The following is a 27,902-nucleotide window of genomic DNA, read 5'->3' as shown; positions in this document are numbered from 1 at the left end:
TGCTACGGTAGCTTTGCGGCTATGGCATTGCTTTAGGTAGCGAGTTTGAGGCCGACCAGCAGCAGCCGTATTTCGACGGGGGCGACAAAAAAAAAGCTCGTGCACTTAAGATTTACGGACCCGTTATTGAACACCTTGGTGTCAAAATTAATAAGGAGTCCGCCACTATGGCGAGCCTCATAATCCGATTGCGCTTTTGGCACGTACAGCCCCATAATCCAAGTTTAATACTTCTTCCCCGATGCGATGTGCCATGTGCGGCAATGCTCAACGCTCTCAGAGGTTACGGCGCAAAACAACGGCTCAAGTAATGAGCTCTCCCTGTGTGTCCTGCGTGCTAGGCAGACAAACAGCAGTGGTGCACGCGAGATAACGTTTAACATCAACTCGCCACTTTCATGTTGGACTACACGTTGAAGAAATTAAACACGCGCCGTCAACATCATCTCTAATTATCATCAATGAAAGGAAACTGCATAGAAAGCTTCGCTTAGATGGATTCCCACAGTGCGTGGCATCTGCATAATTTTTTTGCGCTGGTTGTTTACACTCTACCCGAGAACCTGGGTCCTTGATGCTTGCTGCAATTAATCGGCGTCCCCCCCCCCAAAAAAAAAAAACTGCTGTGCTGATGCGTGCGAACAGCACTTGCAGCAATACTTTAAGGATTCTTTAGAGTTTTGTCAAGCCGTCGTACAGACTGTTTTTCTTCGCTTACCCCCAGTTTGTACTGCACAATGTATTGCAAACTGAAATAAATATTTCATTGATTGATTGATTGATTGATTGATTGATTGATTGATTGGTTGATTGATAAAGCTGTTTCGGAGCGCGTGGTCCAGAATAGGAACGGCGTGGACGGTCGACCGAGCCCGTTCGACGACAAAAGTCAGCTATATTTTCCGCATTTTCGTTGAACTGGTTGTGATGACAAATAGGCGCATCGTGGAGTTACCTTTTACACGTGTCCTTTCAACTCGGATGTTTTTGTTTCATTCATAAAACCACCAGTAATGTGCGTGTTATTGAGGGGAGCAAATTTGAATGCTAACGGCTGATGGATGCCGCTCGCTCGTTATTACCACGATTTAGGACCGCACATGCTTCCGCCACAACGCCATAGCGGCCGCTGACAGCACCTAAATATTTTACAACGTTTTGAAACAAGAAAGGTCACTGATGCGTCGCTGCACCGACAGCGATATGGCGACGCATTGCAGGCTGCCGTCCAGTTGTACACATTTCAAAATAAAAAAGAAATGTTTGCTAACTATTCCGGTTTTGCATTCCAAAAAACGTGTCCTATGTTATTTTGCCAGGCTCACATGACGACCCGCTGCGTTTTATTTATTTAGTTTATTTATTTGTGACACACCTTACCAGGATCCCACATAGGACATTGAGTAAGAGGGGACCAAAATCAAGTAATACAATACATACAATATAATATATAATACATACAGTCTCGTGACAATATGAATGTAGAGAAAGAAACAACGCCAGCCAAGTGCACAGCCTAGAAATTAGGTAAACATATTAACTACATACAGCTGTGCATGAGAACAATAAAAAGGAACTCGATAAGTTTATAACAAACTTATTACAGTGCAAGGAAAAAGCAGGAAAAATAAAACCAGACAGTGAGTATGATATAAATGGCAAACAGTCAAGGTCTTGGGATTCCCAAGGCGGAAAAGTGCATGTATGCGTTTCGAAATTTGTTATACGCTTTAATATATACAAATCTGTATGAAAGTGAAGAGAGAGAGAGCGAGAGAGAGAAAATAATGCTGAGAAAGGCAGGGAGGTTAACCAGAGGTAGTTCTTGTTGGCTACCCTGCGCAGGGGGAAGGGTTAAGAAGGATAAAAAGAGAAACAGAGTGGAAGGGGGAGATAGAGAGAAAGGGAGACAAGCACGAACAAAGCGCGTACACTACAGAGCGGTAGGGGGCGCCATTCTTAGAGTCTGTCGTGAAGCCCCGTGGACCGCAAGAACCTTAATAGCGCGAGTAAGGCCTTCAACGCGGGTGTTCTTTCGGAGCATTGGCCTAAAGCATTTAGTTCAGAAAGTGGACGATTGTTCAACTGGTCCAGTACTCTGCACATCACTTGTCTCTCAGCACTGTATCGAGGGCAGACACAGATAATGTGTGCTAGCGTCTCGTCGATGTTACATGTGTCGCACGTGGGGCTGTTGGCCATTCCTATGAGGAAAACATATCACTTTGTAAAGGCAACGCCTAGCCACAGACGGTAGAGCATGGTCTGTTCAGGTCGTGGTAATCCAGGAGGGAGGTGCATCCGTATGTCCGGAGACAACGAACGCAACCGACGCACGGTGAAAACATTCGAGTCCCACAGGGGCAAAGCACACTCACGGAACATCAATCGCAAATCAGCCGCAGCGTCTGTTCGCGAAAGCGGAATGAAGACTCGTTGATCATTTTCATGTGCAGATCAGGCGGCTTCGCCGGCGCGGTCATTCCCGCTGATGTTACAATGTTCTGGAAGCCACTGAAAGATTATGTTGTGTCCCTTGTCATGGCTTTGATGATATATGTGCTGAATTTCTGGGGCCAGTTGTTCATTGGGTCCGTGGCGCATTGGGCTTCGTATGCACTGAAGGGCTGCCTTGGAGTCACTAAAGACTGTCCATTGTTGCGGTGGCTTCTGCTTAATGAAATCAAGTGCAGAACGGAGCGCCGCGAGTTCTGCACCCGTCGATGTGGCTGGTCACACATGAAGTTCTTGATTTGATTTCTTCAAATTGTGCCGGGATGATGACTGCAACAGCAGAGCTGTTGAGTTTTACTGAACTATCTGTGTATACATGTTGCCGGAATCTGTGCAAGTTGTGAATGTGCTCCAAAGTTCTTGTTTCAAAGCTTGCAATGGCGCTCCAGCTTTCTTTCTGATTCCTGGAATTGTCAGTTGCACTTGCGGCCGGTGCAGGCACCACAATGGATCTGACAATCGTGTAGCGGGCGTAAATTCTGATGGCAAGTAGGACTGATGTCTTACAATAGTTTTAGCAAAAGTTGAAAGTGTCCTTTTTGCTGGCAAGCAAGCAAGATGGTGTGAGGGAATCCGAGTCAGGTGTCAGATGTGCGCATATGAAAGTGAAGAATATTGATAGTGGCAAGGGCGAACCTGTGACGCAAGGTTGCAGCCATCAACGGTTGTCAAAACCTCATGGAAACGAGAAAATCCAACGAAACCCTAAATAGATGCTTCGCTGTTGATAGAAACTCTCGGACTCGCCTTGGCGCCACTTCTGGACAATAAACGTTCAACTCTGTTTTTCCTTTCTGATTTGGAAAGCACGACTTTCTCATTAACAGCGGGAGCAAGCGATAGGGGGCTTTAAGGAAAGAAAGAAAGAAAGAAAGAAAGAAAGAAAGAAAGAAAGAAAGAAAGAAAGAAAGAAAGAAAGAAAGATGCGAGCTAATTTGAAAAGTCGTTCGTTTCGGCAAGGACCATGTGGGATATCGGGCATTTCACATCCCCCAATACTCTCAGGAGATTAGGGACGCTAATACTTTCGGCACGCACTGCAAAGGACAAAAAAATATACAGAAATAAAAACGGAAAAAATAAAAGTAGCATTCTTTCTTCACGCGAACCTAAAGCATCTCACAGCAGTGCGAACGATACTAGTTTTCTTAGAAAGCGCAGTCAGCTAAATAGCAAGTGTACTACATTTACTTATTTTAGTTTTCGTCTAAAAATTTTGCAGAACCTTCGGACACACTTTCCGCGACGAAGTGACAACGCAGGCACGCCGTGTACCTGTGCACAAATGACACTTCGAACTTCAGCTCGGGAACGCCGAAGCGGGCTTACGCTTTCCCACGACACGGGTGCGGCCGTCGCCGCAGCAGCCTGCTTAAGTTGTTCGGCTGCTGTTATCATAGAAAGGGGAAACGCCTTTGCAGGCTCAAGCAGATCAGTTACATACTAAACTATTTCTTAATTACAGGTTCTCGAGCCCTGTCGCTGCGTTGAGTTTGGCTTGGGGAAAGCGTTTACCGCTGATATCGACGTCTGTATAAAACAGCGACCACCTTGACTTTGTAGACGTGGCCCGCTGCGGCCTCGAGGCTAACGCTGCGAAAGCGCGCGTCCAAGTCTCGCAGTTTAGGACGAAGCTTTAGCTCGGGTGCTCCTGTCTAAATACATGTAAAAAGAGAATTCGTTTTTGTCGGCAACCACTGCACCAAATTCGACGAGGTTTGTTGCATTTAAAACCAAAACTTAAAATCAAAACTTAAAATCTAGTGACTGTTGGTTTCGAATTTCTGAGTTAGGTCGTCAATTCATTATGAAAAATTGGCACATATCGAAAATTTTAGAAACACGAAACTGTCAAGTTTACAACTTTGTAACTCAACGACGAAAAATGATAATACAATTCTGTGAATTGCATGTAATAGTACATCTAAAGCGGACAAAAATTATATGTTACACATGAATATAAAAAATATAGTAATATGGAAATACAGCTTTTGCGGAACCCTTATACACAACGTAACAAATTCACGTAAGATGTAGAACGACACATAATATTTGTCCGCTTTGAATGATCTAATGGATCCCGTTTAGAGAACCGCGTTATCTGTTGTTGATGCAGAGCTATGAATTTGTAAACTTCGTGCTTCTATTTTTCTCAAACGAAATTTTTGTAAACTGTTTTAACAAAATCCAAGATCTAAATCGAAATTCCGCTTGCAACAGTCACTAGAATTTATCTTTCTCTCTCAAATGCAGCAAATTTCATTAAAATCGGTCCAAGGGGTTATCTCAGAAAAACGTTTTTTTGCGTTTTACATGTATTTGAATAGGCCGCATCGGAGTTAGGCCTTAGCTGAACCTTCCTCTCGAGGAATCCCGTCGTAATGATCCTACTCTGGTCGTAGCCATAACGAGCGCCGCGGCAAACGCGCGCACCCATTTCCATTGTGCCGCCGGAGGCAGCGCGAGCGGCCGAACCACCCTCTGCTTTCCCCAACGAATGATAATGCGACCGCGTGGTGGTGCTTTCAGATAGCCTGCGTTATGAAGCGCCAAGGTAATTCACCTACAACAATAACCGCACGGAACGTCTACTTTCGCTGGGATTCAAAGCAGATGGACGCATTAACTGGTCAGCAGTCGAGATAAGCAAGAGACGTTTAGAATGCTTGAGCAAAAAATATATTTAAAAAAAAGGCAGCGAAGAGATTGACGAAGCCGCGGTCGCTACATGCATGGATAACAGCAAGGAGACGTGGGCAAAATGCTAGACTGGGATAGGTGGATATTAATACCTGATTAGCAGATGGAGGCCTGCTCACTGTTTGTCGGCCCTTAGTTTCGAAGGGAATGCCAACGGAAATCACCATCGCCATCATCGGTGGCCGAGCCTAGCGAAGCGTAGGGTGCTTATTTCTTTGTGTAAAGATGCCTATCAGCAGAATAGCTGACACGTATTAGCTGCAGTAAAGTTGCCTGCCAATCTGTTCGTCGGAGCCCTTATGTTCGGAAAATCGTTATGCCCTAGCTAAGACTGGTATTACTAGTTGCAAAAAAAAAAGCCACTGAAAGAAAAACAGGAACCACTAAATCAAACGTCTATGACAATGCGTGCATACATATGACGAACAATTTGTCGCTCTCCACAGTAATTTCCCAGTCAAAGCTCACAACTGCTTCTCTCCTCCTCCTCTTGTCGTGCAGTGTATTCAGGGCCATATCACACAATGCAAATATATCAAATGTTTGAAATAATTAAAACAGGCCAGTTCTTCGTTACCGTGACTAATACATGCGTACTAAATGAACAACTTCTCTTTTACTATTTTGCGATTCAAGGAACGGTAATATTTCACGCGATGTCAACGCTCGAACACTGATCTATGTTTTCTCAAACCATGCTCGATTCGAAGTTCTTCCTCCGCTCCACGGAATTAACAACAGCGCCATCCCTCCATTTAAATAGGTGCTACGTTTGCCAGGAAGTGACGCAGCGACTTAATGAAGCGCAGTGACCATTTTTTATCGAGGGGTTACGCTGCTATCAACTTTCTTGATGTCTAGGTGACTCAACCATTTCACCCATGTCACTGGTGTTTGAAACGGTGTCACCACCCCTTTTCGAAGCGGATGCAAATAAATCATCGTGATAATTGTGTCGAGCTGAAATTCTTGAGTGGTGAACCTCTTAAAATACTGGGAGTTTGTTTCAAGCACACTACCTCCGCGTTTAAAGAGAGAAGCGGAAGAACAAAACGGCGTTTACGTTAATCGCACTAACACCAAATGCAAGAAGTCACTTGAAACTACGGACGAACCTCTCCGTTCAAGAAAATCAATGGGCACATAGTGTACACATACTATCAAGTACTAGTAAGAAATGTGGCAACAAAGAACTCACGAAGTCTGCCTTTTGTTAACTTTTGCAGCGCTGGCTGGCCACAGTGAACTTCAAAAGTCTCACAGCTTGCCTTTTCCCGCTGTTTGCTCGCGGAACGCCTGCATTCTAATTTGTTTCGTAAACTGGATTTTGAACAACACGCGAACACACGCGTATTTAATGAAATCAGGCTGTGCGGTGCACACCTGCCGTTAAAACATCGCATTCGAGGCTTTCACTCCTGACTGTTCTCACATTTATTTTTGTTCTATGCTGCATCTTCTATACCTGTCGTCCCCCTTCTCTCCCCGAAGAAAAAAAAAGTATCATTAATGAACGCGTGAATGTCAAAATAACATCTGCGAGGAAAAATGAGATTTTCGTTCAGAAAGCTGTAAAGGCATTCGCTTAGCACAGTTCTAAGCGCTGTAGCTGCATTTTCTTCCCCCTTGTTGTATTTATGTATAGCTAGTACAGTAACGCTTCCCTTCGCGGACAAAAAAGTCCAGTTTGGGAGCAAATTGCGCTGTCGTCAGCCTCCAATCGTGCAGTGACAGCTCCCTAACCAGCTTTGTTCCTCGCTCGGGAGTGAACGCGCTTTCGTGCAACAAGGCAGAAATGCAGAGCCCGCGATTAGCGCTCATGTGAGTATCCAAGAAACAGGAAAAGAAAACCAAACTACAGCGTGCCTTTGAACAAGAAAGAGGCGTTCGATGGACAGCCTCTGACGGTTAGCGAGTTTCACCTGCCCCCCCCCCCCCCCCCCCTGTTCTTCGGGGACATGAAATATTCAAACCGAGCAGGACGAACCCGTGACGTGAATACACTCGACGCGCGCTTCGTCGATCGCCGCACAAGTGGTCGCAACGACGGTACGAATAAACTCGTTGGCGACGTTCTTTTGTGGTCATTTTTTGAGCACCACGCTTATACATCACGTTTTACTTCCGAACGAGCAAAGGCATCACGGCACCGACTGGTTGCGGAAGCGAGACGTGAGACAGCGATGACTGAATGAATGGCGTGTAACTACGTTGGTAAACGGAGGCGGGGGGGGGGTACATTACATATCTCAGTGAAAGTGCGTTTTTCATAGTGCGCGTTCTCTCTACATATATATAATCGCCAGTAATTCTGGATGGAAATGCCGTCTTGTAAGCAGAAGGACAGCTCATCTAGGTAACTACGTATACGTTGGCTTAAGATAAAGCTGAGCAGCTTTGGAAAGGAGAGATCGGAGAAATCGAGAAGAGAACGCAGAAATTCTTTTCGCTGCATTCACTGCAGTAAATCTGGTGAGGTCTCTGGATTCCATTAAAGAAACATTTAAATTTAGTGACTGTAGCAAGCGGACTTTATGCTTTAGTCAGATGCTACTGCCTGAGTACAAGGGAGGTGGAGGGGGGGGGGGGTATTAGAGAAGAATGAAAATAGGTGAGATAGTTATTTATACAGTGCACTTGCTCACCATTCCGCCCGATTATTCAGGTTGTCGAATTTTTACTTAGAACTGTTGAGAATCTGCTTAGTAGGTATACTGATGGGCTAGTTGGTGAGCCATGGTATTAAAGCAGCGTACTTAAACCTGACACGTTCACGCACGCATAGAAAGCACTTACACGTGCACAATACACATAGACATACATGTAGACACAGACATACACATACAGAAGCTCAAAATTTTCATAAAAGGAAGGTATTAAGTTTACAACCCTAACTCGGCAATCAAAAATGATATCACACCTTTTTTTGAACTGCACCTGAGAATACGCCTAAAGCGGACCAAATTTATCTATCATACGCAACTAATTTGTGAGCAGTACTTTTGAAAAACGCTTTTAAACACTGCAACAATTTCGCGCAGGCTACAGGCTAATATAACAGCTTTGTCCGACATAAGTGCTCCGACAGATGCAGTTGACAGAACCGCGATGCCTGTATTTGGTGCAGAGCTGCAGATTTGTAAACTTGGTGCTTCTATTTAAACAAAAGCTAATACTGATTTTTTGTCAATCTTTTCTAAAAGGGTGAAGCCATATATCAAGATGCTGTTGCCTACGGTTGCCACATTTCAACTTTCAACACTTGATTTCAACAAATTTAACTCAACTGGATCGGGCGGTTTTCTCATGAGATTCTTTCAGCTGTTCGCGCACATTTGAAAAGACAATTTAGAGTTGACCCCCAGCTAAATCATTCGAGGAAAATTATTCGAAAGTGTACACCTGAAAGGGGAGTCATTTTAACAAGATTTTCACAACCAAGTTAGCCTGACCTCTGTGGTAATTATATGTTTCGTCCGAACAATTGGGCGGAATGACGAGCAAGTGCAATCTATAAATTACGATCTCTTCTATTGTCATTCTTCTGTAATACCCCCCTCCCCCCCCCTGTCTTGTAACTAGGCAGTAATATTTGACCAAAGCATAAAAAATTAAATATTACATCATGTTCCCCTAGGTTTGGCTGTCCTCCGAAATAAACGATTCGAACAGAGAAGAAAAATAGAAATGTTAGTGAAATAAAATTGACAGCTCTGCTCCAATCTTGCCGTTAGGGCCACAATTTCCGTTCGTTCATATGCAACCTTTAATCTTGGGCTCCGCACTTTCATACTGAAGTAACAAAGACGTTCGAATTCCGTACCGCGCGAAAGAGCGGATCCTGAAAACACCGCTAGGAGAACGGTAATGGAAAAACATTTCCGAGAACGTTCTTTGATTTCCCATGCGGTCCCAATCGCGAAGTACCCTTTTATGCGTATATGACAAAAAAAAAAAGGAACAACACCAAGAAAGAAGCGGCATGTCGACAAATACGATCAATATATGGATCCGTTCTGTTTTACCGGCAAGCAGGCGGAGGCATGCGCTATTTTGGAGCGTTGAGTCGTCTTCATTTAAGTTCCTGTTTCGATGAGCGGCAGCCCAACGATTTTCGCTTTGCCGGCGAACAATTCCTCCTTTCTTCTCGATAACGCAGTCGCTGCGGTCTCCCAAATGCGAAATAAATGAGAAGCGTTGAACTCTTCAAGATGGACTGATTACGACTGACGACGAGGTGCGCATTAGGCGTAAAGAAAACGAACACAGTCCCGTACTTGCTCTTGTGACGTACCTTTGTTTTTTTGAGAGGCGGGAATATTTGCTCCTGCATGTTATTGTCCTCGGACTGACAGCTCGGACCTCAAAGAGGGTTAGTGTTACCGTAAAAGCTCTCTCTCTCTCTCTCTCTCTCTCTCTCTCTATTAAATTTCCACTTGTCATCCTTGTGAATCTTCAAGGGCGTCTTTCTTTCCATTTTTGCGCTCAGTTGACCATGCCCCTTTCTCAACCCTTATTTTATTTGGTTATTATTATTTATTTTGAAGTGTAGTGCGCCCGCGCCGTGTGGAAATACGCATGGAAATACGACGCCGGAAATACGACCGCCGGAAATACGCCGTCGGAAATACGCCGTCGGAAATACGACCGTCGCATGACCAGCATTCGCCTCGTTCTGCAGGAGTCCCCAAACAGGAGGTATGTGGTCGATAGCGGGGACAAGGGTCAAACATGTAGGACGCACTCTGTGGTTTACCTTCGTGTTTGCTTCTTGTTGTGTTTTTTGTTGTTGTTGTTCTTTTCATCACGCGAAATGAAACCGTTTACAGCTGATGGAGCATACGGTTGCTGCGCCGTCGCTCTTCGCACGCATTTCGGCGTGTCTTTCGTTCATCGAGGCACACAGTCTCCTTCCTACTGAAATTGATAGGATGGATGGATGTTATGAGCGTCCCCTTTGGAATGGCACGGTGGGTTGCGTCATCAAGCTCTTGCCTGACGTCCTACTTAAGTTAAAAAAGAAAAAGAAACCACTCCCACAGCCAAATTTTTTTGACCCCTATTGTGAACTTTGCTTTTGTACGTCTCCATTTTTTTTTTGAGGTTTCCCTGCTTTTCTTCCACGAATATTCTAATCGCCTGTTACTAATCTCCATTGCGGACTTGTTTACTTTTCCCCTGCTCTGGCTGAACCCAAGGGCTTCAAGGAGGCCAGTGGTGCCTAAATCGACCACTCAGCAGATGTCTTCATATTGTAATAAAACATGCTCCATTGTTTGCCTAACAATGGAACTGCGATAGAGGGAACTGCGGCACTGCCATGGTTCGGCTAATATGGAAGTGGAAGTTAGGACAAGCATTTGCTTTACATATTTAATGGAACCTGTGTCGAACGAGAAGAAAGAGAAACAGTGACAAACGCCAAATTATTTTAGATTGATAAACTATTCTCTGAAAACTAATTTCATTATTTTCGCGACAGTAGGTTCACTATTGGTAGGGAAATGGAATACGAGAGTCGCGTTTCTATAAGCTAAGCTCAGCAGCCCCAGCGAGGGCACGTGAGTGTGACGTGACAAATTTAACAGCGTATATATATATATATATATATATCTATATATATATATATATATATATATATATATATATAATCTGTGCGGGCGCCGCGTTCGCCTACTAAAGGTTCCTGAAGCTTGCGATATGCCAGGTTCGGCTGTATAAAAAGAAACACAGTGATTTTTTTACGGATTGACAAATAACTAGGCCTAGCACGCCGTCACAGCCCACGACTTCAGAGCGAGCCGTAGCGAATACGGTATTGCCGTGTCGCGAACTACCTTTTTCTTTCTTTTCGAGTCTTTTCAGGCTAACACAAAGCTACTTCACGCGATAAGAGTGACGTTTTTGATATTGTACACAGGTAACTTGCTAATGCAGGTTAAATCAACTTTTTCCTTAGTATCCCTCTAGGAGGGCACGATGACTGAACCTGCATGCCTGATGCTGCCATAGACATTACAGCTGAAGCGCCCTCTAGTGGTTTTGGCATAAAGCTCCATGCACCGAGGCACAGGTAATAAAAGCACTGCAAGGTTGGGACATGCGCATCGATACTTCCCGGCCAAGGTACGCACGGTCATAAATAGAGCGCCCGGAAACCGGTCGATTCGGCTTTCATTGAAAACCGCGACGACGTTTACAAGGAACCGGCAGCCGCTCAGAACATGAATCGAGATAGACGCGTTGATGGAACGATTGCCTAAAATGAACTATGTTTGTCTCCTTGAACATGTATTTATATCTCAAATTCTTCAGTAGTAGTAACGAAAAATGACCTCCGGCGCCCAACATGGCACAAATATGAAGGCGCACAAGTGGCCTGTAACATGACGTTCTATCGGACTACGCGGTTCCTGGTCCCTGCTTGGTTTGTAGAGCGGAGAAAAACACACGAACACAAGACAAGACGAGCGCTAAACTCGCCAAACTGTCCATCCCTTCGCGCTATATTTGCAGGTCTCTCTCTTAGTACTGAAATACAACACACTTTTTTATTAAGTTTTCTTAAGTTACAATGTGCAGATAGACCTTCCTTCGTCATCACCGTCAGCAGGAGCGTATTTTACATTCACTGCAAGGCGAAGGCCTCTCCCTGCGATCTCCAATTACCCCTCTCCTGCACAAACCGATTCCAACCAGCGCCTGTGAATTTACTAATTTCATCTCCCCACCTTGTCTTCTACCGTCCTCGACTGCGTTTCCCTTCACTTGGCCCCCATTCTCTTACCATAATGGTCCACCGGCTATCTAAGCTACGCATTACATGACCTGCCCAGCTCCATTTATTTCTCCTAATACCAATGAGAATATCGGCTATCCCTGTCTGCTCCGTAATCGACACCGCTCTCTTCCTGTCTCTTGACATCACGCCTAACATTCTTCGTTGCGTCGCTCTTTGGGCGGTCCTTAACTTGTTCTCAAGCTTCTTTGTCAGTCTCCCAAGTTTCAGCCCCATGTGTTAGCACTGGTAGAATGCATTGATTGTACACCTTTCTTTTCAATGATAATGGTAAGCTTCCAGTCAGGACCTGACAATGTCTGCCGAATGAGCTGCAACCCATTCTTATTCTTCTGTAAATTTCCTTCTAGTGATCAGGGTCCCCTGTGAATAACTGACCTAGGCAAACGTACTCCTTCAGAGACTCCAGAGGCTGACTGGCGATCCTGAATTCTTGTTCCCATGCCCGGCTATTGATCATTATTTGTCTTCTGCTCATTAAGCTTCAACCCCACTCTTATACTTTCTCTGTTCAGGTCTTCAATAATTTGCTGTAGCTCATCCCAACTGTTGCTGAACAGGACAATGTCATCTGCAGATTGAAGGTCGATGAGATACTCGCCGCTGATCCTTACTCCTACCCGCCGTGGTTGCTCAGTGGCTATGGTGTTGGCCTGCTGAGCACGAGGTCGCCGGATCGAATCCCGGCCACGGCGGCTGCATTTCGATGGGGGCGAAATGCGCAAACACCCATGTACTTAGATTTAGGTGCATGTAAAAGAACCCCAGGTGGTCGAAATTTCCGGAGTCCTCCACTACGGCGTGCCTCATTATCAGAAAGTGGTTTTGACACGTAAAACCCCATAATTATTCTTCACTCCTAAGCTTTCCCAGTATAACAGCTTGAATAATTTTTCCAAGCACGCAGTAAATAGCCTTGAAGAGATTGTGTCTCGTTGTCTGACCCCTGCTTTTATAGGTATCTTCTTACTGTTCGTGCGTAGAATAAGGGTCGCTGCGCAATCTTAATAGCAATTTCCCAAGATATTCAGATATGTCTCCTGTACTCATTGATTACGTAATGCCTCTTTGACCGCTGGTATTTCTACTGAATCGAATGCCTTTTCGTAATCTATGAACGCCATATAGAGAGGGTGATTGTACTCTGCGGATTTCTTGATTACGTGATTGATGACATGCATGTGATCCATAATAGAGTATCCCTTCCTGAAGCCAGCCTAATCCCTTGGTTGACTGAAGTCCAGTGTTGCCCTTATTCTATTCGAGATTACCTTCGTGAATATTTAATATAATACTGGAATAAGCTAATGGGGCTACAATTTTTCAATTCTTTAACGTCTCCCATTTTGTGGATTAGTATAATGTTTGCATTCTTGCAGTCGATAGACACTTCGTATAGAAAGCCGCCAGTTAGTGAAACATTATGTCTCCAGCATCTTTGATTAAATCGACTGGTAGTTAACATTCTCAATGCGGTTTCCCCCGTTTGATGTCTTGTAAGGCCCTCCTTAACTTCACCGCTAGTTTTAGAAGGAGCCTCTGTAACCCGCTCATTATTATTTAGAATGGAGGTATTCTGGCTGCTTTGGCTACTGTACAGGTCATTATAGAATTCTTCCGCAGCTTTTACTATATCTTCGAGGTTGCTGATGGTATTACCCTGCTTATCTTTCAATGCAAACATCTTGGTTTGTCCTATGCATATTTTTTGTCATTGATTTTAGGCTCCGTCCATTTTTTAAGGCTTCCTCAGTCTTTCTAACGTTATAATTTCAAATATTCCTTATTTTCGCATTGTTGATCAGTTTTGACAGTTCCGTGAATTCTATCTGCATCTCTTGAGTTGGACACTTCCCTTCTTTGTCGTTTCTTTATTAGGTCCTTTCTTACTTGGCAGAGCTTACCTACTGGTTGCCTTTGTGCCTTACCTCCAACTTCATTTGATGCTTCTGAAGCCAGCCCAGTTACGTTTGTAAGTTAGGTTTCTACGTTGTACTTCATTTGTAGTGAATAGAACAGTGGCCCTGCCTCCGCCTTCGTTGTCGATTAATTGGCATGGCTCGTTTATCGACAGAATAACGACGGCAGAGCCAGCCAGCCATGTCGTACTCGTGTACTTGGGGAAAAGACGCGATACAAATATAAGAAGGGTAGACAGGACTAGTTTTTTTACTCAAAAGTGGCTGAAAATATCAAAATGTACGTGGTTAACCACTGTTGCAATCACTCCTGTGACAGCAGAGCTATAGGCGGCTTTTACCATTTGCGAGGCGGGCTATCGGCATCACTCTCACTTCCCAGCGTTGCTGTAAAAGGAACTCTTTCTTTTTTTAGAGGCTGCACAAATCGAAAAATACCACTTACAAAATATCCACGCGCTTTTGGAAGTAACCGCCGCGGGCCTAAGCACTGCCGAGGGTGAGCTTTGCGCTGCGCCATAAAGAACTAGGTCCTGAAAAATCGGTTGCCAGTCCCTCTGAACACAGTAACAAGTCAAGATGAAATCTAAACACACAATTTAGGGAAAGAAAGGAAGAAATATCCGGCGGAAGACTTCTCGGGATGACTGCCTATTGTAAAAAGGCCACCGGGTCTTTGCCGCTTTTCAACGAGCCTCTTTGATGCCAACGTTGCTCCCGGACTATGTGCTACTGGATATGTGCCGTTGTTAAGGGACAGATAATTCGGCGGAGACACTTAAGACTGCTTACGTGTGGGAATGCGAAAGTTACATAGTTGCCGTCAAATGTGTTTTCTTTTCTGCGCGTTGCTTGTCCGCGCAAGCTCTCGCTCGCGCTTTAACTCCGCCTCGGTAAAGCCAAATGAAAGCGCGCCAAGCGTCTCAATGCGCTCGCTTGCCCGCGATGCGTTCATATTTCGAAGGACCGTTGCACCGACATTTAATTGAACAATAATGCTCTTTACTTTATAGACTCACTTTATACGCTCATGACGTGGCGCCACCTCCTGTCCATTGGCTGCACCGCCACGTTGCCAGCGACGAACACTTTAGGCCACATATTTAGTCAGCCAGATGGCTGCGACGTGACGCATGCGCTGGGCCCACATTTATTCAGCCAAAAAACCCTGGAGCCGCCATGGCGCCCGGGAAACGTGCTTGTCAGGCACCCCGGAATCCTGGGCTCGATTTCCACCGAGTCCGAAATTTACCTAAGATTCTTTGCAAATGCATTAATTTGCTTCGTTTACAAGAAGTTCCCCGAGAAATTTGACGTCGATTCGAGCATTTCTTGCTGTGGTTTTGCTCGTTGCCGTCGGCCATTTTTGGTACCACTATTCGGCCACGCCGCAGAATACAACGCCGAACTTTTGCGTAATGGGGCATATAATGCTTTCGAAGTAAAACAGCCGCGGAAAACGTGTTGCGATGACTGCCGGTTGCAAGGCGTTAAGCACTGAATCAATATCGCGACCCAACGTACTGACACCGTCGGAACGAGTTATGTATCACGCAAGTACTGCCGTCAGATTCCTCCTTCGCGCTTCCCTAAGAACACTAGGCGACATATATAGAGCGTCGGCCACGGGCCCTGCGCGCGGTATCCAATATGCATGAGCACCGGTGCGTGCTGTTATGCGGCGACCGGGCTCCTCCCTCGCCGCTTTTTTCCGCACACGCTGCGACATCTGGTGGCGCCGCCGAGAAGAGCGCGCGCGGCCTTCGAGACGAACGTGGTGCGTCGGTGCCTGCGAACGCTGAGAATTGGCTTTTCGCTTTCGGCACACTCAGTGGCATACACTCTGTGACCCAAGTTGGCGAGAGGTTCAGAGAGGAGCGACACACACGTGGTGCATTCGTGGCGCAGCTCGGTAAAGCGTTGGCCTTGCAGGCATTCGTTGAAAAGAGGCACATACGCTGTGCATTTGTGTAGCAGCCTGCTAATTCGTTGGGTTTCTGTCCTTCAGGAACCTTTGCGATGTGTATTAGACTCCACTAAGCATCGGAGCAATTTAGGGGACTTTTTTTTTCATTGTAGAGCGGCGTATTCCCAGTGGCACATAGATAGTTACCAAGTTGGTATCAAACAGGTATATTGAAGACCGACATCGAAGACGAGCAAATATAAGGCTAGGAGAACGGCGTTTGTTTCAACTGGCGGCGAATGTAAAGTGCATTGTCGCACGTCATAACGGACGAAACAGATACCGCTCACCTAGCGTGATATTTTGCAATCATGGCGATTCCGACAGCAGACTGGCCAGAAGTGGGCGTATTGGCAGGCACACGACCACGAAGCGACGCGCTTGCAGAATGCCATGTCTGGACACCAGGCGCTCGCTTCAAGAGAGGGCTCAGCGACGAAGTTTGGCACGGGCTTGCAGATCCGGCATCATTTTGTCCCCACCCGTGCTTTACCTCCCGCCCGTACTCTTTGCTTTCTGCATTTCGCTTCTCACCGGTGGCTTCATTATAATGTCTTTCCCCTGGGCCACAGTAAGCATAAGCTGACGAGCTCGGCGCAATCCAATCGTAGCAGCTGAAGGGGCGATGTTGCTGTAGCACCGGCGGAGTGGCCGAGACGTGAAATCTCCCGTCTGTCACTTTGTAGGCCCGGAAATTGGTTCCTCGCACAGCACTGAGGACTTTTTTTTCTTCACACACATCTCGGAAAGCACTGCACTATCACGGCGACGTACACTGACGAGCCCGAGAGATCTCAAGACGACTAAGGGAGTCAGGCGATAACCACAACTATATTCAAAACCGCCACGAAACCACAAAGGAAGCCAACTAATAGAAAAATATCGCCATGAATCTGAGTGTAGCACGAAGCTACAAAGAAAACCCACACGGGATTCTCAGAAAGGAGGTGGTTGAAGAGATTTGCATCGTGGTCTGCAGATTGAGCCTGGAACCAACGTCTTTTCGGAGGCGCCACTCTTCAAATAGGAACTCATTTTCCGAAAATTCCGTGTGGCTTATTATTTGTAGTTTCATGTCAGGTAAATTACAGTCGAAGCTGGTTAAAATGAAAATACTTGTATGCCGCAAATAGTGCGACGTATCAATTAATTTAATATATCCATGCTCGCCAATAAAAACGGACTTCTCCGATTCATTTGATATACGTAGATTTATTTGTTCGCTTGAATGAACAAAGCAAGCTATGAAGGCTTTTCAAAAAGAAAACGCATAGGAGGCAGTTTTTCCCTGTGCCTCTTTGTTTCCCAGCGTCGGTAAGAATGGGTTTCTTATTGCGCGATATAGGTGGCGTCCAAATCCTTGGTACAATAACGGTAGGCTCTTAATAAGAGAAACAGATCTCGAAGGCTATAATTTTGCTGCCTGCATGCGCCGGAAGTAATTGCCGAGCCGGGAACGCGCCATAGCTACCATGTTTGGGACACCATTTATTGCGTAGGCTTGCTCCATTCCGCTTCCCTCAAAGCAGGCGCTCTACTAGCGCTGCACATATACCGCACAGCGTGTACTGAAACTCCGAAAGACGCCGCGAATCACAAGCCGGGTTTGATATATCCAATGTTTAATTCACAACGAGTAAGTTCCTTTAAGCAAGTAAAATTCAGTAAGCTTCCCTTGTTCGATTAGATAATATTTCGCTTTGACTGATATCGTAATATTTCGGTTCGACTGCACAAGTTTTTTTTACTGAGTGAGATACCATCGGCCTTGCGGATATCTGCACAAGCTATGACAGAACCAGTGCGCCTGCAAGAGCCATATACTTGTTATTTCTTCCAACTTAGGACGCCAGCGTCCTAAGCTGCGTCGGATACGTTCGACACGACGCACAAGCAGCGAAACACGTTGCTTGTGGGATGATAGCTCAATGATTAGTGCGTCAGCCTGTCTCCAGCATCTTCCCGCCGGCGCCTCGAGCTAGATTCGATGTGGCCCCATTTCCGCAGTTATTTCTTCCTACGTCGTGCCCTAAAAGCCTGATATTGTTCAGATTTTACTACATTGCCTTTGAATTGGGTTGACATTACACTGATTTCTACATAAGTTGTCTGTGCTCGTGTCTAGAATCCACGACCTGTACCACTATAGATTAAGTGTACTAAAATTTAAGTTAAAAAGAAAACTAAAAGTATTTCTCAACGATTTCCAGTTTTTAAAAGAAGCACGGTTATAAGACAAAGACAGGTGAAACATGCAGGTGGAAACCGCGCGGTTGAACTCGAGAACGCCACGTCTGTGCTATGTGTTGCCCTGTCCCCGAAACCATTAGGAAAGAATATTTTTTTCTTGCGCTTCTAGCAAGTTTCTCTTGAAGTTTGCAACCGCGAGAGCATATAGTTGGACAACATAGACACTTTCAGCCTATTGTTATTACATTTGCTATTCTTTTACTATATAGATGTGATCCCTAATTATCTGTTCGCTTTTATTTGGACTCCAATTCTGTCTTTGTGCTGCTGCGAACCCCTGTAATAGGGGCTGCGCACCCATCAAGGCACCAAACGGCAGCTTTTTATCCATTGCTGCTTTGGGTGTTCGTTTAAGTAGACGAAAACAAAATGGCGACAAGGTTCAACTTGCCTGGAATTCATCATTCAATTCACATTTTACTTTACTCCTTTGTGAATTACCAAAAAAGAAAAATCACGCACTGCGACAGCAGTACAATGTCAAGCTCCTCAGAAATTAGCGATACGCAGGGGTTGCGCAGTGCCATGACCGACCTACACGCGCAATACTTCGTTAGTAGAGTCAGAAGTGGACACTCAAAGAACAAAGAGGCCGACGTCTAAAGCCTTTCATCGCGAGCGAATACGCGGCAGAAAAGGCGGCTCCCGAGTACGTGGTGCTGAGTGGCGCCGAGAACAGAGATAACAAAAGAAAACAAAACAATATCGATCCCACGAAACTTTCGTGAAAGAGTTAGGCAGAATACGACAGGGAAAACATGTGTTGTAGAGGGCCACTCTAACGACAACCCTCACTGCCACCGAGGAAAACGCCACAGCTGGCCCGACTAATGAAAAGGCGACAGCGGAGCTACGCCCGCTGTCGCCCAGGAATTTGGGACATTGCCCCCTTAGGCCATCTGTCGAACTTCGCCACAATGTACAATAGTAGCTTAGCGGACAGCATTTTATAAAAGCTATGTTAAAAAAAAAAACTGCCAAATTTCACCAACCTTCAGTTATCAGTGTCGAGAGGGCACTCCCTCGTAATGATTACGACACTTACCCCTGTATTTAGAAATGCATCTTAACTTTCAGTCAAGGCTTGACTTGATCTATATGCCGCCTGTCGTGAACACGTCGGAGGAAACGCCATGAGCATCTCGGGCACGTTCACAAGAAACAGGAGTGAACGTGAAGAAAATGTCTTATACGACGCGGACTGATCTCTCGTGCCCACGAGTAGGCCTCCTCTCGCTATTGGAAAAAGAAAGTGAGAGGAACAGAGATAGTACATTGGGTGCAAATGATGGAAACACAAGATTCACATGGACATTTATATGGACAATATTTAAATTAGGAGAGACAACCTGTAAGGTAGCACAAACGCCTTGCACTTTGAAGCCCGAGCTGGCTGCCCGAGGACAAAAACGTGCAGTAGCAAACGTTCGCAACCGGATGAGGCATGTCTTTTTCCTTCTTTTTTTTATTGCCATAAAAACTTGCCCTCAAGGCATAATTCTTGATATGTATATGTGTATCATACGTGTGCTGTGAGCCCTGTGTCGTGTATGAATTGAAGCAGTGTTCTGTGGAATCAGTTATCATGTATCCAGCGGTCATAGCTGGTTGTGACACTGTAGCGGAGACCGGCTTGCAGTAGGAGACGCAAGCGTTCCGATTGGAAGCCTGGACATTACCATATTAGGTGGTACGCATCTGCCGCTATCAATGGTACACGAGCAGTACGGACACGCAACACCCAGTGGTAAATGCGGCCACTTCCACGTCGAGATCACAGCCGGTGCGAGGGCCACTCCGGCCCGAAGCCTCCTAAGCGCGACTTCCTCCGCCCTAGTAAGGCGACGGGGGAGGGAGCAGGCACGTGTACACCGCAGCAATAGTCGAGAGACAACTCGGCAACTTGTAATGGAATGCCAAGGACAAGGAGCTTAGAGAGCGTCCACCTTGCCGAAGCGCTTGGATGAAATTCAGATGTGAGCGATAAATGATGGTCGGTGGTTAAGATAAGCAAGGGAAGTTTAGAGAACAATAAAAAAAAAACACTGAAGATATAACTGTACAATATAGATATAGGGACGTTAATGCAGACAGAGATCAAGGACAGATAGGCAGACTAGACTGCAGTATATGTAATAAAACGTGGTTAGCTGAAGCTGGATAGGTGACTACCGCCACCCCACTTCAAAAGAAATGCCATAAGAAGCAATGATCCGATTTAACCAAAGCGCGCATGCGCTATCGAAGCTCCGCTCTCTGCTTCCAACTGTCGCCGTCCAGATTTTGTAATTATGGGCGAAGTTCGAAGCAGTCGATCACTTACGAAGTCTACGGTACTGTCGTTTGTGAACGCTCACATTTATTTCGGCTGGCTTCATTTCACGACTCCGAATTGTTTTCTCGCGTCTTCCTCTTCAACTTTGTTTTAACTCTCTGGGGAATGGTCAAGCTGTGATCTGTGTTAGCAAGTCACAGTGATATTGGAGACGGCGCAACCCATTGAACACTTCAACGATTATAGAAGAGGCACGCACCAGGTTATGAACATGCAATTATCATCCATGGGCAATTCAGGCCACTCCAGTGGCAGAAGAGTACTGCAATATTTTTTCATGGAACCACTCCTATGGCGGACGGGGGCTCGGGCGGGGTTGAGGAGGATAAAAAGAACACGATGTCATCCCGCTGCCTGAAATTGCACCCGAAGACAATCCTACGCCTAAACATCACAAAGCTTCTTTCAAACGCTTCCACTGAATTAAACACACAAATATCGTCTTATCCTATGAACCCGCACAGGCGAGATACCGAAGGCGGTATCACTGGTTAATTGCGCGCCCTGAACAGCGCAGGAATTGACAGATCCTACCCATATTACCACTGCGAAAAAGAAGAATGAGAACTGGGAAAACAACGACATCGAGGAAACACATATGCCCAGTTGTTCAGGCTTCGGTAATATTCCGAACACGCAACTGGGCGTGGTATTCGAAAACTCTTTCTTAAATGTCATAGCTTTGCTGTGGGCTTCTCATCCTAAACTTGCAACTGCGCACACGAAACGGGACTAAAGGGAAAACGACACGTATAACGAACTGCTGTAGCGTGCACCTTTCGCACCTGTCCCATCGCAACACGACACATGGTAGCCGTGCAACTAAGCTCGGTAAAAACTGTTGTTGACACAGCATTCAATATGCGAATGTCTCTCGCTCAATATGTCGCGACAGGGCGGCGATACTATTCCCAGAAACGGGGACGCTTGTCGTTGACTCATTATGCGTAAAAATGCCGATAAGGATATAGTATTTGCGTTTCCACGTAGGTGGCCGATAACTTTCTCCTGGCGAGAGGGAGAGAGCATTTCAATGCCAGGAAAGTAGAGGTTGGCTGGAGAAGATTTGTTTCTGGCCTGCTACTCTGCGTTGAGAAAAAGGGGAAGCGGAAGAAAAGCAGATAGACGTGTTCTTCACATCACGGGGCACTTCAGCGTTGTTTGGCCAGAATGCCCCTGCTGATTTTTCTGGGTCCTGTTACCCCCTTGTCATGTTGTCCTGTTACCATGGCCTTTAGATAACAATGGTCAATCGTGGTTAAGATGCTTCAAGAGTTACGGTTCGCAGCCGCTTACTGAACAGCCACTGCAGAATCAGCCGTGACTGAGTTGCAGCAGAAGCGCACGACCGTTATGCGGCCAGGGTAAGAGTGACAGAATGCTTCTCTTTTCCTGACAACTTTAGGAAAAAGAGTGGGACTGCGCTGTTTATTACCTTTGAAACCCAAATAATATGGTTGTTCAGTGGCACTTAAAATGTGTTTTGTTTTGCTTTCCCCGGAACTTCTTCTCTAGGCTCACATAAACGGAACCCAGTATTTAATGCGAGCCGACAGCCTGTATCAGCTCCTGTAAAACGCCAGTTCACTGCTCGAATGTGAAGTAAACTGAGAGAGTGTGAACGTGCGCATCGCAATTTCCTGCGAAAAAAAAGACCCTGCAAGCAGCGCAAACACAAACGAACTAAAACTCTTCAAAAGTAGAGGAAGGTGCATTCTACGTCCATCATTTGATCGTCCTTCTGTGCAGCGTAGGGCTGGCTAGAGATCGCTGGCGAGTGGAAGCCGAGTAATATATCCCATGTTTGTGTGAAGCACTACCAAGCTTAGAGGCATTCCTATTCACATGTCAGCGCCCCGTAACTCGAACGCGGTACCGGAGAAGAGCATTCGGCAAAGCAAACATATCAACCAGACGATAGCACACTAAAAAAAGATCAAGGAATCAAACGCTAACAAAAGAAAAAAAAACGCGACAGTGCGACTTCTGGTCTCGCCGTTCGATGACCGGGGCTTCCTGAACTGGTCGCACGGCAATGGATTCATCATTTCCTCTGAAGCCACGCAAAGAGAGGAAAAACATTTTGCTAGAAGCGCGGTGAAAAAAAAAAAGAACGGAAAGAGAAAAACTCCTCGTCTGTTCTTTGTTACCTCCTTCAGCGGTCAAAGCAATTTGGGAGCCGCCGAAAAGGAACGAAGCTTGGAACGCGCGAGATCGATTCGATACCGCGCGCTTCTCTTTCTGATTTGCTCTGCAACGCGCCTTGTACGTTCCTTGCGTCCCACCTCTGGTACTCACGTTCGGTTCGCCCTATTCGTTTTATTTTATATTTCTCTTGCTTTGCGAGGAATTTCTTTCGTCCTCAACGATTTCCGTCCGTGAAAGATCTCCGCTGTGCTTCCAGATGCGTGTAGCAGACGAAAGCCACACCATCTGTTCGATTCGGCATCCAGAACCTCTCTTCGTTTCCTGCTATCTTACTTGCCTAGGCGTGCGTAAGACCCAGAGTATTCTCATTTATTTCGCTGCCCTCTTTGTAGCTGCACACCGCTCACTTGCAGGTTCCCGGAGAAAAGGGAAATCGTTACTCCTGTAGAGCTGCAGGCGCGTAGGGATTGGAGCCAGAAGTTACGCCAGTTCTACACCTCCCCTTCTCTTCACGCCTGCTCGTTTTTTATCCTCCGCAGACGAATTCGAACGTTCCGGCTTTTTACTGTGCGGCGTTTTAGCATCTGGGGTCTGAGCTGAGAAATTCGTCACTGTCCTCAGGTGCAATCACAGAAAGCAATCAGAAGTCAGAAGGTTCAGCGAGGAAGATGCAGTAAGGCGTGGCCAGAAGTCCTGCGATAAGATTATCAGCACAAAAGTAGGCCGCGGCTGGACCTCACCAAGTGCCATATGAGAGCGATTGCCGAATGTTAAGCTCCCGCATAGGACAGAAAGAGAGAAAAAACTTTGTATAGAAAGGCACGGGGTTAAGTAGAGGTAGTTCCGGTTGGCTACCCTGCACGGGGAGAAAGAGCACATAGATAAAAAGAGAGAGGAAGGAGGAGAGAGAGAGAAAGAGGGATGAGCAGTAGGGGGCGGCGTTCTTAAAGTCTATCGTGAAAGCCCGTACACCGCAGCAATCTTCGCAACGCGAATAAGGTCTTCAGCGCAGATGTTCTTTGCGAGCACTGGCCTACATATTTCTGTTATGATAGTGGACGATTGCCCAATTGGTCCATTCAGTCTGCAGATTACTTGCCTCTCGGCATTATAGCGTGGGCAGACACAGATAATGGGTCCTAGCATCTCATCACAGCTGCATGTGTGTCGCACGTGGGGCTGTTAAGAGGAAGCTTCAGGCTCGGGCCCAACTCCGACGCGGCCTATCCAAATACATGTAAAGCGCAAAAACGTTTTTTTCTGAGATAACCCCTGGACCGATTTTAATGAAAGTTGTTGCATTTGAGAGAGAAAGTTAAATTCTAGTGACTGTTGCAAGCGGAATTTGGATTTAGGGCCTCAAGTTTGTTAAAAAGAGTTTAAAATATTCGACAGTTTGAACAGAATAGAAGCACCGAGTTTACAAATTCATATAGCACTGCATCAAGAATAGATATCGCGGATCTGTAAACGGCATCCATTAGATCATTCAAAGCGGGCAAATTCTGTATGTCATTTTACACCTTACGTCAATTTGTTACGTTGGTTACAAGGGTTCTGCAAAAGCTGTATTTCCATATTACAATTTTCTTTACATTCACTTGTAACATACCAATTTTGTCCGTTTTAGATGTACTGTTATATGCAATTCACAGAATTGTATTATCATTTTTCGTTGTTGAGTTACAGAGTTGTAAACTTGATAGGTTCGTTTCTTTAAAATGTTCTATTTTTACCAATTTTTAGTGAAGAATTGACGACCTAACTCAAAAATTCGGAACGAACAGTCACTACATTTAAATTTTTTCTTTTAAATGCAACAAACCTCGTAAAATTTGGCCGAGAAAAACGAGTTCCCCTTTTACATGTATTTAGATAGGAACGCCCGAGCTAAAGCTTCCTCTTAACCATTAAAGTAAAGAAGGCATCAGAGCTGTTAAATACAACGCCTAGCCACAGACGGTAGAGCATGGTCTGTTCAGGTCGTGGCGGTTCAGGCGGTAGAGGCATCTATATGTCCGGAGACAACGAACGCAAACGACACATGGTGAAAACCTGCGAGTCCCACGGGGGCAAAGTACATTCATGGGACATCGATCGCAGCCCAGCCGCAGCGTCTGTTCAGGAACGCGAAATCAAGACACATTGACCACTCGCATGCGCAGTGAAGGCGGCTCCGTCGGCGTGTCCATTCCCGCTGATGTTGCAATGTCCTGGAAGCCATCGAAATATTGCGTCTCTTGTTGTGGAATTTCTTAGACCAGTTGTTCATTGGGTCTGTGGCGCATAGAGCTTCGTATGCACTGGAGGGCTGTCTTGAAATCGCTACTGTCCATTGTTGCCGGGGTGCCTGAACAATGAAATCCAGTGCAGCACGACGCTCTCCACCCGTCGAGCATAGGTAATCACATGAAGCGCAAACGAGAATGAACAATCAACCGCGGGAGTTATACAAAGCTCTCCAAGCGTGTCTGAAAGCAAACACATTGCATTTCTCGACGTGCGTTTCCGTTATAGAGTTTCAGAAAACAACTGGATTGTACTAAAAAAAAAAGCAGACAAACCCAACTGCACTTGGCATCTACGTAAAGAGAAGCATTCGTGGTGTGAGTGACTCATGTACAATGAGTGTGTTTATATGAAGGATGAATAGATAGACTGGATATTATATACACGCATTTACATGCACTACATCATACATGTATTGTTTGTTGACATTTTCGTGGTGATCCATATTTCTGTGTTATATTCGTGGTGTTTCTGAGGCGTCAGTTTCTTCGAGTGTCCCTGCGGATCACAACAAGCGTCTCAACGCGCTGGTTTGCCCGCGAAAAACGGTGTTCTATGCCACTTGTCAATGCATGTGTCCGGGGGGTGATGGTTTCAATGTCAGGTTTGTGCCTTTAAGGCCCTGTGTTTGAATTCTACTGTCGGATAATTTTAATAGTGAGCATTGCTACGATAACAATTATACGGACACTCCAAGCGCATTTCCGCCGTCCGCGTCGCCGCGATTTTTCGCATAATATGCACGTACGATAACATGGTCGACGCGCACCGTGTACTGTTTGTGCGAGTGAAAGCCTGCGAGGGTGAGCCGACAATGACCGCTCAATCATGCGCGCGCAAGGGAGGAAAGCGGTGACATAGTGCGCCGTCTTCTATCGCGTGCAAGCACAGGGGGAAAGGGGGGCGGGGGCATTCTACTGCGGCGGCGACTGCATATGGCGCGGCCATGGGGGCCTTATGTTGAAATCGGTCTGCGATGGAGGACAGAGTTCGCAACAGACTTAGTTTGCGCTGAAGCGAAAGACAGCACGAAGGTCAGTTGGCTCGCTGCTGCTGCCGCGTTTCTTCGCTTCAGCGTTTTGAGAGCGAGTTTGCGCGGTCATCGAGTGATATGTGTTGATGTTTCCTTGTGCGCGCGCGACACCATGCTTGCTAATTCGGTTTGTAAGCGAACGTTTAGAAGTTATACGACAAATAAAACTACTATACTTACTTCGTATAGCTGTCTATTAATTTGCTATTGGCTAAATAAAGAAGTCGTCAAAAACTGCGACTTCTCTATGTGGAGCTAGAAGGACGACGTTTAGGCAAATATATTTACTAATCATCATTCCCATGCTGGCTGAATCGCCGTTCGTGCAGCTCCCGTAGACAGGCACGCCACAGTTCCCTCTAGTAACTATAGTACGAAAGTCTGCTTGAAACGGCAAACTCGTAAGTTACTTCGCTGCTCCGTTCGTAGAAGGCTTTACTATCCCGTTCAACCCGTTCGGCGTTTGAGGCCAGATACGAATGAAATAGTTGCCTAAACCCGCAAGAACGCTTCACTTTAAACTATTTGATGCACGCCTTATGGTATAATATATGGCGCGGTTTCATTACGGTTCCGCAAGTGCCTATTTCAGGCCACACGTTCCCTTCAAACCCTTCAAAAATTAAGTTCCACACAATGTGCCACAAGGACACAGCGCGGCCTGCGAAAGACCGCGAAGCTGCAAGGTAACGCACCTTTTTACAATGTCTTGCCGTCTCTATATATGCAACAACGATCGCAGCAATAGCGATATCAGCGCTTTCTCAACAACAATATGACGGCATGTCGTGAAACTACATAAAACCAGTATGCATTTTATATTCTGTAAGACTTCGTATGAAAAGCACGATAACAAGAAGTCAGGAGACACAGCTGATGAAACAGAGCACGGGAACGTTATAAAGCATGGGAAGTCAGCGAAGCCAACCGCGCGCACCACAAATATAATCTGGAAGTGTGTACTTCTCGAAATTTCAGTGGCGGTCTACCTACTGTAACATGACGTATTCCGAAGAATAAGTTTACAGTTGCTATAAGTAGGACAAAAGAACGAAGACAAAAAAAGTAAACTGAGAGGTTATTCTATCCGCAGTGATTTCTTTTTTTTTAATTTCAGTTTGCTCCAACTTTCTCTTTACCTTGTACCGTTGCCGACCCGCGAGTGGCAGTAACCGATATCGGCCACAATTTGGTCAACTTATGTTTGCGGGAAACTCTACAGATAAGGAAGTAAGTGAAAAGGAAAACAAATTGACGATGTCATCCGCGGGAAATCTATAAAATTGTAATAATAAAAACAAAGAAAGTAAAAATTACACTGGCGAAGCTGTTCGCTGTGAGACACACCTCTTTAAATGTAACCATAGTCTAGAATGTTAAGTATATGGACACCCTCGCGCCAGTTTTTTAAGTTCCTGCTCTTTCAGTATATGTGTTCATTCGATTACAAATCCGAGGACGTCACATCCATGGTACATGGGTTTCTGTACCTCAGTAATTTTTCAGTAAACATTAGGCGTCGCTGCTTCGCCAGGGCTGAATGACGCGTCACAGTTGCGCATTCTGGCTACGCTCATACGCACTGAACGAAGCAATGCACTACAAGATTACCATGGTTCTTTCGCAGCGCCCCACATAGGAAGACTGCAGCGCCGAGATATGTTCGAAAGAAACGCAAGGTTTCCCACTCTTGCACTTACATGGTCATAGCAAGGCCCACCGTTACCAAATGCGCTAGTTGGCGCATGGCAGCTACATAGTAGAGCACATAAATAAAATAAAACGAAGAAAGAATGAACGCCGAACTGAAGGAAAGCAACATCCTGTATCTTTTTTCTTCAGCGTGGTTCAATTTTCTGCTGACTGTTCGAAAAAGGCTACGGATATCGGAATCATTTTGCCGATTTGTAGCACAGACAACGACCGAGCTTTCCGCTTCAATTGATATG

The 27,902-nt window shown here is 45.7% G+C and overlaps 1 protein-coding gene across 1 annotated transcript in view; it reads right to left on the bottom strand.

Moving 5' to 3' along the window:
- LOC142563876 (putative diacylglycerol O-acyltransferase Mb3761c) overlaps positions 1 to 27,902 on the bottom strand; it is a 546,482-nt gene that overhangs the window by 405,614 nt on the left and 112,966 nt on the right. The gene's annotated exons all lie outside the window — the stretch shown is intronic.

Source organism: Dermacentor variabilis, chromosome 11 (assembly GCF_050947875.1).
Source record: "Dermacentor variabilis isolate Ectoservices chromosome 11, ASM5094787v1, whole genome shotgun sequence".
NCBI lineage: Eukaryota > Metazoa > Arthropoda > Arachnida > Ixodida > Ixodidae > Dermacentor > Dermacentor variabilis.
Note: the sequence above shows the minus strand (reverse complement) of the source record. Positions and strands in the feature narration are given on the sequence as shown.